At 38.5% G+C, this 14472-nt stretch overlaps 1 long non-coding RNA gene across 1 annotated transcript; it reads left to right on the top strand.

The window, feature by feature from the left end:
* Positions 1-21: 21 nt before the first annotated feature.
* LOC148023457 (uncharacterized) lies at positions 22-14247 on the top strand. The gene is made up of 6 exons (XR_015693498.1): positions 22-101; positions 464-610; positions 12533-12652; positions 12820-12891; positions 13676-13708; positions 14150-14247. It is a non-coding gene; the product is annotated as an uncharacterized LOC148023457 (long non-coding RNA).
* The last annotated feature ends 225 nt before the right edge of the window (positions 14248-14472 follow it).

The following is a 14472-nucleotide window of genomic DNA, read 5'->3' as shown; positions in this document are numbered from 1 at the left end:
TGAGTGCATGGATAGCCTTATTATCTATCGGGGTCCTTAGAAGGGGTTGTTGAAGGTGCTACACTTTGGAATTGTTAGTTCTACCATCTTGTTGTAGATAGGTTTGTACTCTGTTTTTTTGAATCATCTTCTTCCATTGATAGAATCGCTAGACTATATTTGAAGAAGTGAATTAACCTTATAGAAGGTCAAATTCAATTGCTTAATCAGAGTACTACATGCATGTCTTAAAAAATCATCAAATGAGATTGTGAATGTTTGCTTACTCTTCATCGCTAAGTAGTCTACATTTCATTCTTCCTAGATATTCTTGAGTAATTTCAATCATCATTATGAATATCATATGTGGTTTGATTTCTTTAAGCATGCATGCATAAATTATTATGCATTGCTTTTTTTTTCCTACATGCATGACTAGGTTTATAAAAAATATTTGATTCTTGCCCCTTGATTGATTTTTCAGAGCACCATATCATCCATTGCAATGTATTGTTTCATCACTGTGGACTCATGCATCTTGCTTGCGCAGTGCATTCAAAGCAATCTGGAAGGGGGAGACCATTTCAAGTTCCTCATTTGTCCTCCCATCTCTCAGCATAAGCTCAATTTGGTTGCAATTCTTTCATATTTGTTTAATATGTTTAATGTATCCTTTTAATAACAATTTTTTTTTCGTTTGTGCAATCGCTATGAAAGAAAATATCACCCTAAGAACTTCTTATTTAAGTTTGGTAAGTTTAAAAAAATATAGCATGTTTGCATTTTCACTTGTAATGGTCTCATAAAATGCCCAGTTATTGGAAACATAGTGAGTCAAAAATGCTTTAATCCAATGAGATTAAGCATTTTAATTATTCATTCCTAATATTCTCATATTTATTGTGTTTTTTATTTCATCATGATCATAGCATGGCTTCACAAGACTTGTCTTAGAGTGATGAGGTCGATTGCCTTGATGATTCCTTTGTCCCATCATCCCAGCTCAAAGATGCCATGCTTACTCATTGGCTCTACATCTAGATTGCAACGAACACCAAGTTGACCTTACATGAATCTTGGCAACGTATTTTTCTTTGTTGTGTGACCTTTCAGTATGGGTTTTGCAATGGCCCCTTTCTCTAATGGCCAACCTCCTTTGACTCCTCCCAAACCATCGACGAGCTCCCATGGTGATAGATCCTATGTGACATCGGTCAATCCCTTCTAGTCGTTTTCTCCCACCTCTGAGAGCATAGAATGGTCTTTCCTAAGACTCATCAACATTGCTCCCACTTCACTTGGATAGTGGTGTGATGTTTTACCAAGTTAGGGCATGCACCAATATATGTTTTTCCACATGGCTTTAACACCATCCACACCAAATTGGAGAAATCCTACTACCGTTGTTCCCCTTGCACAACATGCCCTGGCTACATGCATTTGGGGATGGTTGCAAGCACCCCCCTAGTTCCCCCACCCAACCCCCTATTCACATTGCAAAAGGCGATGGGGAGATTGAACATTGCATGCCCTTTGTGGATCATGAAGAGTGGGATAAGATGCATGCAACCATAGACCAACAAGCACAACAACAAATCCCACCATCTAGTGGTGCTACTATTCTCGCGGGGTCCACCTTATCAAACATGTAAGATACCATGTAAGTTCAAAAGAAAGGATATTATATTCAATAAAATTTATAGGATTATATCACAAAAGGGGGTTTTAAATCACAATTTGAAAAAAATCCATAAGTTTAGTCAAGTAAAGGGGTCACTTTAAGGCCTTATAGCATATAAAGAAATTGTATTTCTTAATATCCTTTGAAGTGCATTATATAGATGATTTTTTATAGATGGACCCCCCTAGGCTACTATTGAGATGCAACTAAAGTTGATTATTTGCCAGCCTCAAACTCCAACCCTTAGGATGCCTGGGGGACTATGGTGCTCATTAAAAATAAGATGGACTTGGAGGACAAGATCTAGAACAGTAGCTTGTCCCTCTAAATGAGGACAACACGCTAAAGATAGAAATGGGTTGTTGAGTAGTGCACAAAATCCAATGTTCAAAGAGCTACAAGACAATGTAAAACAAGTTGGAATCATGTGCATCATGAATGGAAGGCAATTTTTGACTATGAGAGGCAGATTTTGTAAGGACACCCTTCCTATTGGCATATGACAAGAAGGGAGAGGAAGGCAAGAAAGTTTCGTATCTCCTTTGACACAACATTCTATGACACTATTGAGAGCCACCTGGGAGGTAGTCGAATAGTGGACCTAGGAGATGACGTGGTGGACACATCCTCCGATGCTCTAGGTGCATTATGCTTCAACAAATTGTTTTTTCAATCTTGCTTTGCTAGATGTGATAACGAATTAGCTGTCATTGGAATTGCAATGTAATGTGTACATATGTTCTTTTTGACAATGTTTTGCTCTATCATAGCAACATCTACTACGGCAAATGTGGTAATCAATGTAGAGAATGAGTCAACATTGCCTGGACAAGATTCTAAGACCGTTGCAGAAGAAGAATCTCTTGCAAACAATGCCAAACTACTATTCACAAGTGTTGCAAAGGGAATTGAGCAACGTTAGGCAAAGATTTTGAGGATATTACAAAGCAAATGATGCAACATTTCATAGAGACAAAGGAGCGGTGTGCCAACTGGTGGGAGTGTGAGGCATTGCAATGTACTCTATATTTGCAAAGAGAAAAACTCAATCATTAGATTGAGAATGATGGTGCTTGCAAGTAGAATGAGAGAGATGCAAATGAAGTCATGAGAGAGCTAGCAACATCTATTTATTTCATATACAAGGTAATGACATCCTTGCCTCATAGGTGTGCTTCATAGAGATGTCATTCTCTTGCAAACATTTTTCCTTTAACCCATAATAGGTTTCATTATTAGATCGAATCATGGATGCTATTGATCCCAATGAAGACATGTTTGTAAAATTCCTTTCAAATTTCCTTTAGACTTTATTATTATGTTGAAGAGTTCTTGGTTTTCTTCTAAAACTTCTCATTCATATTGAGAATGGATCCTTTTAACACACGATGTCATTCTCAATTATTTGTGTGAACTTGTCTTATATTTTCATATGTTAGTTTGTGTCATTCATTGCAAGTAATCACTGGCATAGGCATATTTAGCTTGCATAGAAAAAAGCTAAAAATTGAACCTTGGCATTGCAAAAGAAATCACATAGACCAACTGTAAGGTGCCCGCCCATTGGCTTTCCAGGCACTCTTTTAGCGGTCTATCGAGAAATGAATCTAAGCGTCGCTGCTCGGCACTCCCAAGGAATGTTTCGAGTTTTTTCGCCTAGGGTTTCCCGAATCCGCCTCGCAACGGAGCATTCACGATCGAACCCACTAGGATCGACCTAAAATTCGGGTTCCTAGTTGTCAAGGTCTCCTGTTAGCCTTCTAGCATCGAGTTTTGGACATCCTACTTTACGCAGAGATACCCAATTCGAAGCAGACCCATACCACACTTGGTTTAAAGAGAATGGGAAACGAGAGGGATGCGCTGCTCAACCTCTCTGCCCATAAGGTATAGTCCCATTCCGGTCCCCTAAAACGCCATGAATCGGGTTCTAACCTATCAATACCTAAAGGTCGAATGGTGATAAAAAATTTTGTGAGAAGCGTCCAGTTCTCTGGGACCACCCTGCCATAGGATGGATCCGTCGGGGGTTTTGCCCACCCGCTTCCCTTAATAGCTTTAGTTTTCTAATTAGCTCCTACCACATTTATGTGTCACACTTAAAAGTCAGCTTCATTAATTAAGCCTTTTAGGGAACATGGTTTGTTCGCATAACTTATAGCAGAGACACGAAAATAGAGCAAAGCAATCTATTGACAAACAAGTTCAAATAAGTTCCTTCTTATCTTCAAGTTAATCTTTGTCTCCCGCCCATACATGAGAAACTATGTATCGCTTCTGTCCAACAGAAGTATCCCTTCTGCCCTGCAGAAGTAACTAGTCCAATTCACATGGCACCACAAACTCAATCCTTTATCTAGATTAGGATCTCCCAACATGCCCAGACGTTGGAGGCCACAGAGGTCTTCAACTCCATTCTAGACCTAGCAAGGGGTGTCCAGAGCTCCAACTGGCCCTTTTCACCACTCGACCTTTGGCCCATGAATCGAGCAGTGCCCTCTCGGGTTAATATGCGGTGTGATCATGGAGGTGATCCACCCCGTGCAATATATCCTTCCTTAATTAAATCCTTTAAGAATCAAGCACAAACAAGGCATTCAGCCCTAATATCATTTTTCAAGAAAACATTCATTTATTCCCATGGCGACTTGTCATCTCACAGACCCTTGCCATGCATTTACTATAAATCACAAGCACTTGGAATAATCATCTAAACAACAACTAACAACCAGTTGAATGTAAAAGCATTTAGGATATTGTTTGATTAATCAACAAAACCAATTGCATTCTTTCCAACCAATGCAAGAATAGACGATATAACATTTCCATCGTATATTTGCTCTCCCCCTTGGGATCTAAGAGCAATACTATGCAAAAATGTTTCTTAACACTTCCTTCCTTCGCCTAGGGCATATGTTAAGGGTTCAAACACTTTTCATGATGTAAGTTCTATAGGTTACTTACCTTGAATTTGGATTGGCAAAAGTCATCGTTATCCGACGGATCTCAAGACATCTTAGTTTTAACCCTTATGATTAATTTCTTGTACTAGCTTTAGGCAAGTCATGAGGCAACTAGAAAATTATCCTCATATATCAAACATGTTATAGGCATAACGTGTGAATACTTAATAAGATAAATGTGAGATGATCTCAAGTAATTAGACTCCAATAGGCCTTGCATTGAGCTAGAATCTAGTTTTTCTCAATATTTGGGCTCTTAGGCTAAGTACTTTTGAAGTATCTAAACTTTAAACTAGTACTTTCTATTCATGATTCTCAATGTCATATTCTTTTAGTAATTATGCTATTTGTAACCCTTGACTATACTTTAATCTAGCACTTGTATGCACAATTTTTTAATGTCGTTCTTTTGATGACTATGCCATTCATAACAATTTCCTTAAAATTCTTCCTTGTAATTGCTCTACTAGCAAATAAGTCATATGTAACTAGGTACAATTATATTTCCTTGATATATGCACTTCACAAACTCCATCTTTCGAGTAGGTGAGATGAAATTTATCCTTTCCCATTACCTATACTCGTGCATCGTAGTATGGGGCCTAACATATCTCATACGAGAATCAAAGCAAGCATCCATCAATTTGAAAATACATTACTTACGTCCGGAACTACAGTTGGATTGACAGAGATGCCTTTGCCCGAAGCCTTGTTGTTGGTTGTAGGATTGTCATCCGCACGCGACATTCTTTGCTTGAAGGCCATCGTCCGCAAGTAGACTCAAGAGATTAAGAAGGTGGAATAGATTCAAGATGAGAGAGCATAAGAGAAGATGGTTAAGTCGAGGATCGAGATAGAGGGAATTGAGCTGATTCTCTTCCTTGCAGCCTCTCGGGGTGACTCTTCTTTCTCTCTCTCTCTCAAGCTCTCTTTCAAGCCCTTCCTCACAATCTCTTGGAGGGGTATCCTTCTCTCTACCTCTCTCTCGTAGCCTCTCGGGGTCTCCTTATGCTTTTTTATGCCTCTCCTATGCCTCATATTTATAGTGAATTAGAGAAGAGGGCTTGTGGTTGAGAAGTGGAGCTCTTTGTGGAGGGGGATCTTGGAAAGATCAGTGATCTGATGCTCAAATCATAAATCTGATAGTTCCATGGGCTTCAAAAGGGGGGTAAAACCCCAAGACACTTGATTAGAAAACTCTTAGTTAGCCTTCTAGTGTCGGGTTTTGGACATTCTACTTTGCGCAGAGATACCCAATCTGAAGCAGACCCCTACCGCACTTAGTTCAAAGAGAATGGGAAACGAGAGGGATGTGCTGCTCAACCTCTCTGCCCATAAGGTATAGTCCCATTTCGGTCCCCTAAAACGGCATGAATCGGGTTCTAACCTATCAATACCTAAAGGTTCAATGACGATAAAAAAACTTGTGAGAAGCCTCCCAGTTCTCTGGGACCACCCTACCGTAGGACGGACCCGTCAGGGGTTTCGCACACCCGCTTCCCTTAATAGCTTTAGTTTTCTAATTAGGTCCTACCACATTTATGTGTCACACTTAAAGTCAGCTTCATTAATTAAGCCTTTTAGGGAACATGGTTCGTTTGCATAACTTATAGCACAGACACGAAAAGAGAGCAAAGCAATCTATTGATAAACAAGTTCAAACAAGTTCCTTAACTTATCTTCAAGTTAATCTTTGTCTCCCACCTATACATGAGAAATTATGTATCGCTTCTGTCCAACAGAAGTATCCCTTCTGCCCTGCAGAAGTAACTGGTCCAATTCACATGGCACCACAAACTCAATCCTTTATCTAGAATAGGATCTCCCAACATGCCCAGACGTTGGGGGCCACGGAGGTCTTCAACTTCATTCTAGACCTAGCAAGGGGTGTCTAGAGCTCCAACTGACCTGCAAGCTGTCTAGGAGCGAAACATCATTCCTGTGGTTGGCCTTTTCACCACTCGACCTTCGGCCCATGAATCGAGCAGTGCCCTCTCGGGTTAATACACGATGCGATCATGGAGGTGATCCACCCGTGCAATATATCCTTCCTTAATTAAATCCTTTATGTATCAAGCACAAACAAGGCATTCAGCCCTAATATCATTTTTCAAGAAAACATTCCTTTATTCCCATGGCGACTTGTCATCACAGACACTTACCATGCATTTACCATAAATCACAAGCACTTGGAATAATCATCCAAACAACAACTAAAAACCAGTTGAATGTAAAAGCATTTAGCATGTTGTTTGATCAATCAACAAAACCAATTGCATTCTTTCCAACCAATGCAAGAATAGACGATATAACATTTCCATCATATATTTGCTCTCCCCCTTGGGATCTAAGAGCAATACTATGCCAAAATGTTTCTTAACACTTCCTTCCTTCGGCTAGGGCATATGTTAAGGGTTCAAACACTTTTCATGATGTAAGTTCTATAGGTCACTTACCTTGAATTTGGATTGGCAAAAGTCATCATTATCCGACGGATCTCAAGACATCTTAGTTTTAACCCTTATGATTAATTTCTTGTACTAGCTTTAGGCAAGTCATGAGGCAACTAGAAAATTATCCTCATATATCAAACATGTTATAGGCATAACGTGTGAATACTTAATAAGATAAATGTGAGATGATCTCAAGTAATTAGACTCCAATAGGCCTTGCATTGAGCTAGAATCTAGTTTTTCTCAATATTTGGGCTCTTAGGCTAAGTACTTTTGAAGTATCTAAACTTTAAACTAGTACTTTCTATTCATGATTCTCAATGTCATATTCTTTTAGTAATTATGCTATTTGTAACCCTTGACTATACTTTAATCTAGCACTTGTATGCACAATCTTTTAATGTCATTCTTTTGACGACTATGCCATTCATAACAATTTCCTTAAAATTCTTCCTTGTAATTGCTCTACTAGCAAATAAGTCATATGTAACTAGGTACAATTATATTTCCTTGATATATGCACTTCACAAACTTCATCTTTCGAGTAGGTGAGATGAAATTTATCCTTTCCCATTACCTATACTCGTGCATCGTAGTATGGGGCCTAACATATCTCATACGAGAATCAAAGCAAGCATCCATCAATTTGAAAATACATTACTTACGTCTGGAACTACAGTTGGATTGACAGAGATGCCTTTGCCCGAAGCCTTGTTGCTGGTTGTAGGATTGTCATCCACACGCGACATTCTTTGCTTGAAGGCCATCGTCCGCAAGTAGACTCAAGAGATTAAGAAGGTGGAATAGATTCAAGATGAGAGAGCATAAGAGAAGATGGTTAAGTCGAGGATCGAGATAGAGGGAATTGAGCTGATTCTCTTCCTTGCAGCCTCTCGGGGCGACTCTTCTTTCTCTCTCTCTCTCTCAAGCTCTCTTTCAAGCCCTTCCTCACAATCTCTTGGAGGGGTATCCTTCTCTCTGCCTCTCTCTCGTAGCCTCTCGGGGTCTCCTTATGCTTTTTTATGCCTCTCCCATGCCTCATATTTATAGTGAATTAGAGAAGAGGGCTTGTGGTTGAGAAGTGGAGCTCTTTGTGGAGGGGGATCTTGGAAAGATTAGTGATCTGATGCTCAGATCATAAATCTGATGGTTCCATGGGCTTCAAAAGGGGGGTAAAACCCCAAGACACTTGATTAGAAAACTCTTAGTTAGCCTTCTAGTGTCGGGTTTTGGACATTCTACTTTGCGCAGAGATACCCAATTTGAAGCAGACCCCTACCGCACTTAGTTCAAAGAGAATGGGAAACGAGAGGGATGCGCTGCTCAACCTCTCTGCCCATAAGGTATAGTCGCATTTCAGTCCCCTAAAACGGCATGAATCGGGTTCTAACCTATCAATACCTAAAGGTTCAATGACGATAAAAAAACTTGTGAGAAGCCTCCCAGTTCTCTGGGACCACCCTGCCGTAGGACGGACCCGTCAGGGGTTTCGCACACCCGCTTCCCTTAATAGCTTTAGTTTTCTAATTAGGTCCTACCACATTTATGTGTCACACTTAAAGTCAGCTTCATTAATTAAGCCTTTTAGGGAACATGGTTCGTTCGCATAACTTATAGCACAGACACGAAAAGAGAGCAAAGCAATCTATTGATAAACAAGTTCAAACAAGTTCCTTAACTTATCCTCAAGTTAATCTTTGTCTCCCGCCTATAATGAGAAATTATGTATCGCTTCTGTCCAACAGAAGTATCCCTTCTGCCCTACAGAAGTAACTGGTCCAATTCACATGGCACCACAAACTCAATCCTTTATCTAGAATAGGATCTCCCAACATGCCCAGACGTTGGGGGCCACGGAGGTCTTCAACTTCATTCTAGACCTAGCAAGGGGTGTCTAGAGCTCCAACTGACCCGCAAGCTGTCTAGGAGCGAAACATCATTCCTGTGGTTGGCCTTTTAACCACTCGACCTTCGGCCCATGAATCGAGCAGTGCCCTCTCGGGTTAATACACGATGCGATCATGGAGGTGATCCACCCGTGCAATATATCCTTCCTTAATTAAATCCTTTATGTATCAAGCACAAACAAGGCATTCAGCCCTAATATCATTTTTCAAGAAAACATTCCTTTATTCCCATGGCGACTTGTCATCATAGACACTTGCCATGCATTTACCATAAATCACAAGCACTTGGAATAATCATCCAAACAACAACTAAAAACCAGTTGAATGTAAAAGCATTTAGCATGTTGTTTGATCAATCAACAAAACCAATTGCATTCTTTCCAACCAATGCAAGAATAGACGATATAACATTTTCATCATATATTTGCTCTCCCCCTTGGGATCTAAGAGCAATACTATGCAAAAATGTTTCTTAACACTTCCTTCCTTCGGCTAGGGCATATGTTAAGGGTTCAAACACTTTTCATGATGTAAGTTCTATAGGTCACTTACCTTGAATTTGGATTGGCAAAAGTCATCGTTAGCCGACGAATCTCAAGACATCTTAGTTTTAACCCTTATGATTAATTTCTTGTACTAGCTTTAGGCAAGTCATGAGGCAACTAGAAAATTATCCTCATATATCAAACATGTTATAGGCATAACGTGTGAATACTTAATAAGATAAATGTGAGATGATCTCAAGTAATTAGACTCCAATAGGCCTTGCATTGAGCTAGAATCTAGTTTTTCTCAATATTTGGGCTCTTAGGCTAAGTACTTTTGAAGTATCTAAACTTTAAACTAGTACTTTCTATTCATGATTCTCAATGTCATATTCTTTTAGTAATTATGCTATTTGTAACCCTTGACTATACTTTAATCTAGCACTTGTATGCACAATCTTTTAATGTCATTCTTTTGACGACTATGCCATTCATAACAATTTCCTTAAAATTCTTCCTTGTAATTGCTCTACTAGCAAATAAGTCATATGTAACTAGGTACAATTATCTTTCCTTGATATATGCACTTCACAAACTCCATATTTCGAGTAGGTGAGATGAAATTTATCCTTTCCCATGACCTATACTCGTGCATCGTAGTATGGGGCCTAACATATCTCATACGAGAATCAAAGCAAGCATCCATCAATTTGAAAATACATTACTTACGTCTGGAACTGCAGTTGGATTGACAGAGATGCCTTTGCCCAAAGCCTTGTTGCTGGTTGTAGGATTGTCATCCGCACGCGACATTCTTCGCTTGGAGGCCATCGTCCGCAAGTAGACTCAAGAGATTAAGAAGGTGGAATAGATTCAAGATGGGAGAGCGTAAGAGAAGATGGTTAAGTCGAGGATCGAGATAGAGGGAATTGAGCTGATTCTCTTTCTTGCAGCCTCTCGGGGTGACTCTTCTTTCTCTCTCTCTCTCAAGCTCTCTTTCAAGCCCTTCCTCACAATCTCTTGGAGGGGTATCCTTCTCTCTACCTCTCTCTCGTAGCCTCTCGGGGTCTCCTTACGCTTTTTTATGCCTCTCCCATGCCTCATATTTATAGTGAATTAGAGAAGAGGGCTTGTGGTTGAGAAGTGGAGCTCTTTGTGGAGGGGGATCTTGGAAAGATCAGTGATCTGATGCTCATATCATAAATTTGATGGTTCCATTGGCTCTGAAAGGGGGGTAAAACCCCAAGACACTTGATTAGAAAACTCTTAGTTTAAAAACTCTTAGTTCACTCCTTCTTCTTTTCTCTGTTCAAAGTGTTGTCCACTGCCTGTGTACTGCGATCGCGACGTGCGCGATTTCGCAAATCCTCTCTTTATTTTTTTCTTTTAATAAAATCTCTAAACTAACTAAAATATCACTTGTCGTTTCTTTTAAATTACATCCAATTCTAAAAATCTCCATATCTTTTTTTTAAGGATAATATCTAAAATATCTAAAATATACTAGTTTTGCCCAAAATCTAATATTTTTGGACCATCCAAACTATACACATTAACCTAGTGATTAATATAACTCATAAATCTCGTTCACATTGTAATTTACATGAAGGGTGGCTACGGTCCTTGCCAATCTGAGAAAAATATCGAATTTACGACTCTTGATTATAATTAATGTTAGTTAGTTATTACCTTAGTTAGTCTTTAGTTAGTAATCTTACTAACTTATTAATTGACTAACTAACTTTCAAACTAACCAACTAACTTTTATTGTGTGGAAATATTACACCAACATGTGAGATTCTGAAAATCAATTCTATAAGCTACATAACAACCCAGACAATCCCTTTGGATTTTTGTACCAATTGATCTAGTAGGAGCACATAGTGGAAACCTGTGCTTTGCAAAACTAATGTATTGATCATCTATTATCTCCTCACCATCAATGCACATATTATTAAGTGCATAGTATACGATTACGGACTTGGCCAAGAACTCGGGGGACAACTAAGATATTTTTCCATTTAGATACTGCCATCTCTATTTTAAATGGCCAAATACACACTCCACAACACTTTGGGTGGAGGCAGTAATGTGGGTGTATGATCTTTCTGGGTCATTCTCCGTTAGCCTAAAAGAAGCCATGAGTCAATTGTGCAAATTAAAACCTTCATCCACCATAATGTGCTTGGTAGAGAAATCACTATCAGTGAAGTGAGGGCTTGAGAAATACCATCCATTGAGGGTGCCTACATATAATGTCAAATTTTAGAATAAGCGAGCATCATGTGTTGCACCTAGCCAACTAGCATATACATCTAGAAATCACAAGTCCATGTCGACAACGCACTGCATTGACATGGAGTAGTTTTTCTTCCCATCAAACTAGCTAGAAGCACCCACATATCTAGGCTTGTCCATGTTACATGGGTCACATCTAGTGTGCCACAGTAATTGGGCAAACCTCTAAATAGCAAAATCCATCTTCTACTCTACCAACATTGTCTGCATCCCTTTACCAATGAAGGAAGCATGATCCATGTATCAAAATTACATCGATGAACGTATATAGTATCTTTGATACACTAGACTTCCCAACACCTAAGTTCCCCATTCTCAATGTATTGAGTGCCACTAGCTAGTCAAAGCATAGCAATTGCAATCATTTTCTCTATGAAAATAAGTCTTTCATACATACTTCACATAGACATGGGAATATTCCCTTGATTTAGGTAACTATGCATTAAAGATAAAAGCCGTATGAACAAGATTATTGGGAAGTGAAAACCCCCTCTAAAGTGAGTGACATCCCCTCTAGTCACTTGTATATAAAAATTCCACTAATCAATAGAGTGAGGTCTAACATAGAAATCTAACCAATGAAATTTTGCATGTCTTTCCATAAAACCATCTTGAATTGCCTTCACTATAAGTAGGACACATGCATATACATTCAAATTATCTATAGTGAAATGGTAAGGGTTCTTGTGATCTAAAGACATCCACTTCCATGTTATTGATATCATCACTTTCTACATCATCTAATATAGACTGTGTGTTCTTCTAGTACAAGTTAAGGACAATCATGCAAAATGAAAGAACATTCTTGGAAGTTGTTGGAGAGGGGGCGTCCATCTATGTGATAGTAGAAGCAAGTGCTCAAGAACCAACTCGCCAATTTAGAATCGTAAGTGTGTTTAATTTGCATTCATTTGTATTGCACACATATCAAAAAGTGGAGAGTCATTGCCAACTAGTGCAGTTATTCTTTCATCTCACTAATCTATTTACTTCACCACATGTATTTCTATTGTATTTGGTTATCTACTAACATTCAAATTGGATGCATGCAAGGCACTACACAAACTAATGTTCCAACATGATCAATGTGCGTGGTGCTTAGTGCTAAATTGAGCAAGTAAAGAGGTGAGAAAGAGCATGCCAAATGAGAAGGTTACATTTTTTCTTTTGTTTGCAAAATTTGAAACCATAGCACAAGTTCAAAATCTATTTGTAACACCTCTCATAATACATAGATTTATTTCAATGGAATGAAGATTAGTTTGTTGCAGCATAGCAGATTGTCAACTTCCTATGGTTATATATGGACCTTCGATTTTAAATTGTCATGAAAAGTTAGTGGAGGCTCTTCTATAAACAAATTTTTTTCCTACACATAAATTAGGAGGCAAGCAATTTTATTGAATTCAGTATGTGTTCTCTACCATTCATGTTATTGATTTTCTTGATTTCAATATGTGTTCTCTACCATTCATGTTACTGTTAGTGCATAACATTTCTAAAAATGTTCCAAAGTGAGGCAACAAGCAATTACAAGGTGGTAATTTTTAGTTTGCATGACATACAAGGTTGGCATGTATAGCTAGTTGTTTTGAGCATTTGAGACAAGTCTGAAAGCAAACATCATGTCATTCTAGAAAGAGGGCTAGGGCACAAAGTTGTCATCCTATCATATATCAACATGTGTTTGGCACGATCAATTGGTTCTCATCAATTCAAAATGCAAACCCTTGAAATATACAATTTTATTGTATTCATGTTTGGTGTTTTGCCATATGAAGGATATGTACTACGTGGAGCATATCATGTATCTACTTGTATTCAATTCATTTCAACAAGAAATACTACATTTTGCAGGATGTCAGATGAATAATAATTGATGCATAACCTGAATGCCAATTTTTGCCAGGGCACAATGCTGTGATTGGAGAATTTTGAAGAGGTATTGTAGGATTGCATCTTATTCAAATTGTCTCCATGTATTGTGACTTTCATATGTTTTTTTCTCTTATATTATGCATATATCCTAGCAATTGCAAGCATGCGATACATTCTTCTTAGTAGCAAACCCACTTGTTGAAAAGGCACTATATATGCATGATCACCTATTGTTTTGATACATTTAATTATTGTTTTTAGTTCTGCTATTGCACATGGTATTGCAAGAATATTCACATGCATGTACTACTCTTCACTTCTACAACAAACATTATACCAAAGCAGCCATCATTGCATTCATTGTATCATCACCTTTTACTCTTTGATTTCAAGGTCATCACATTCCTAGGATTGCTGCAAGTTTTCTAGCAATCTCCAATGTATCATGACCTTTTGGTGTAACATAACCTTTTACTATCTAATTTTTAGGTCATTGCATTCACAGGATTGCTGCATGATTTCTAGCAATCTCCATTGTGGCTTCATTGGTTCTTCCAAGACAAATGAGTGCATGATTTACAAATGTGCCACAAAGATTCGGAACTCTTATGAAAAAGCATTACTATTTATAAATTGCTAATCATTGATTTCTTTATGAATGATTTTTGTGTCTCATGGCTGCACTATTGTGTAACATGATGTCATTTCTAAGAATTAGTCTTTGTTTGTATCACCATTGACAACCTAGTTTTCAGCAGTAGCATTTAGGCCTTGCTCCTCTCTTTGTGCGAGTGTTCCATGTTTGTTAACTTGAGCACTTAGTCTCTG

Source organism: Lygodium microphyllum, chromosome 16 (genome assembly GCF_053477565.2).
Source record: "Lygodium microphyllum isolate KBCC chromosome 16, Lygodium_microphyllum_v1.1.10, whole genome shotgun sequence".
NCBI lineage: Eukaryota > Viridiplantae > Streptophyta > Polypodiopsida > Schizaeales > Lygodiaceae > Lygodium > Lygodium microphyllum.
Note: the sequence above shows the minus strand (reverse complement) of the source record. Positions and strands in the feature narration are given on the sequence as shown.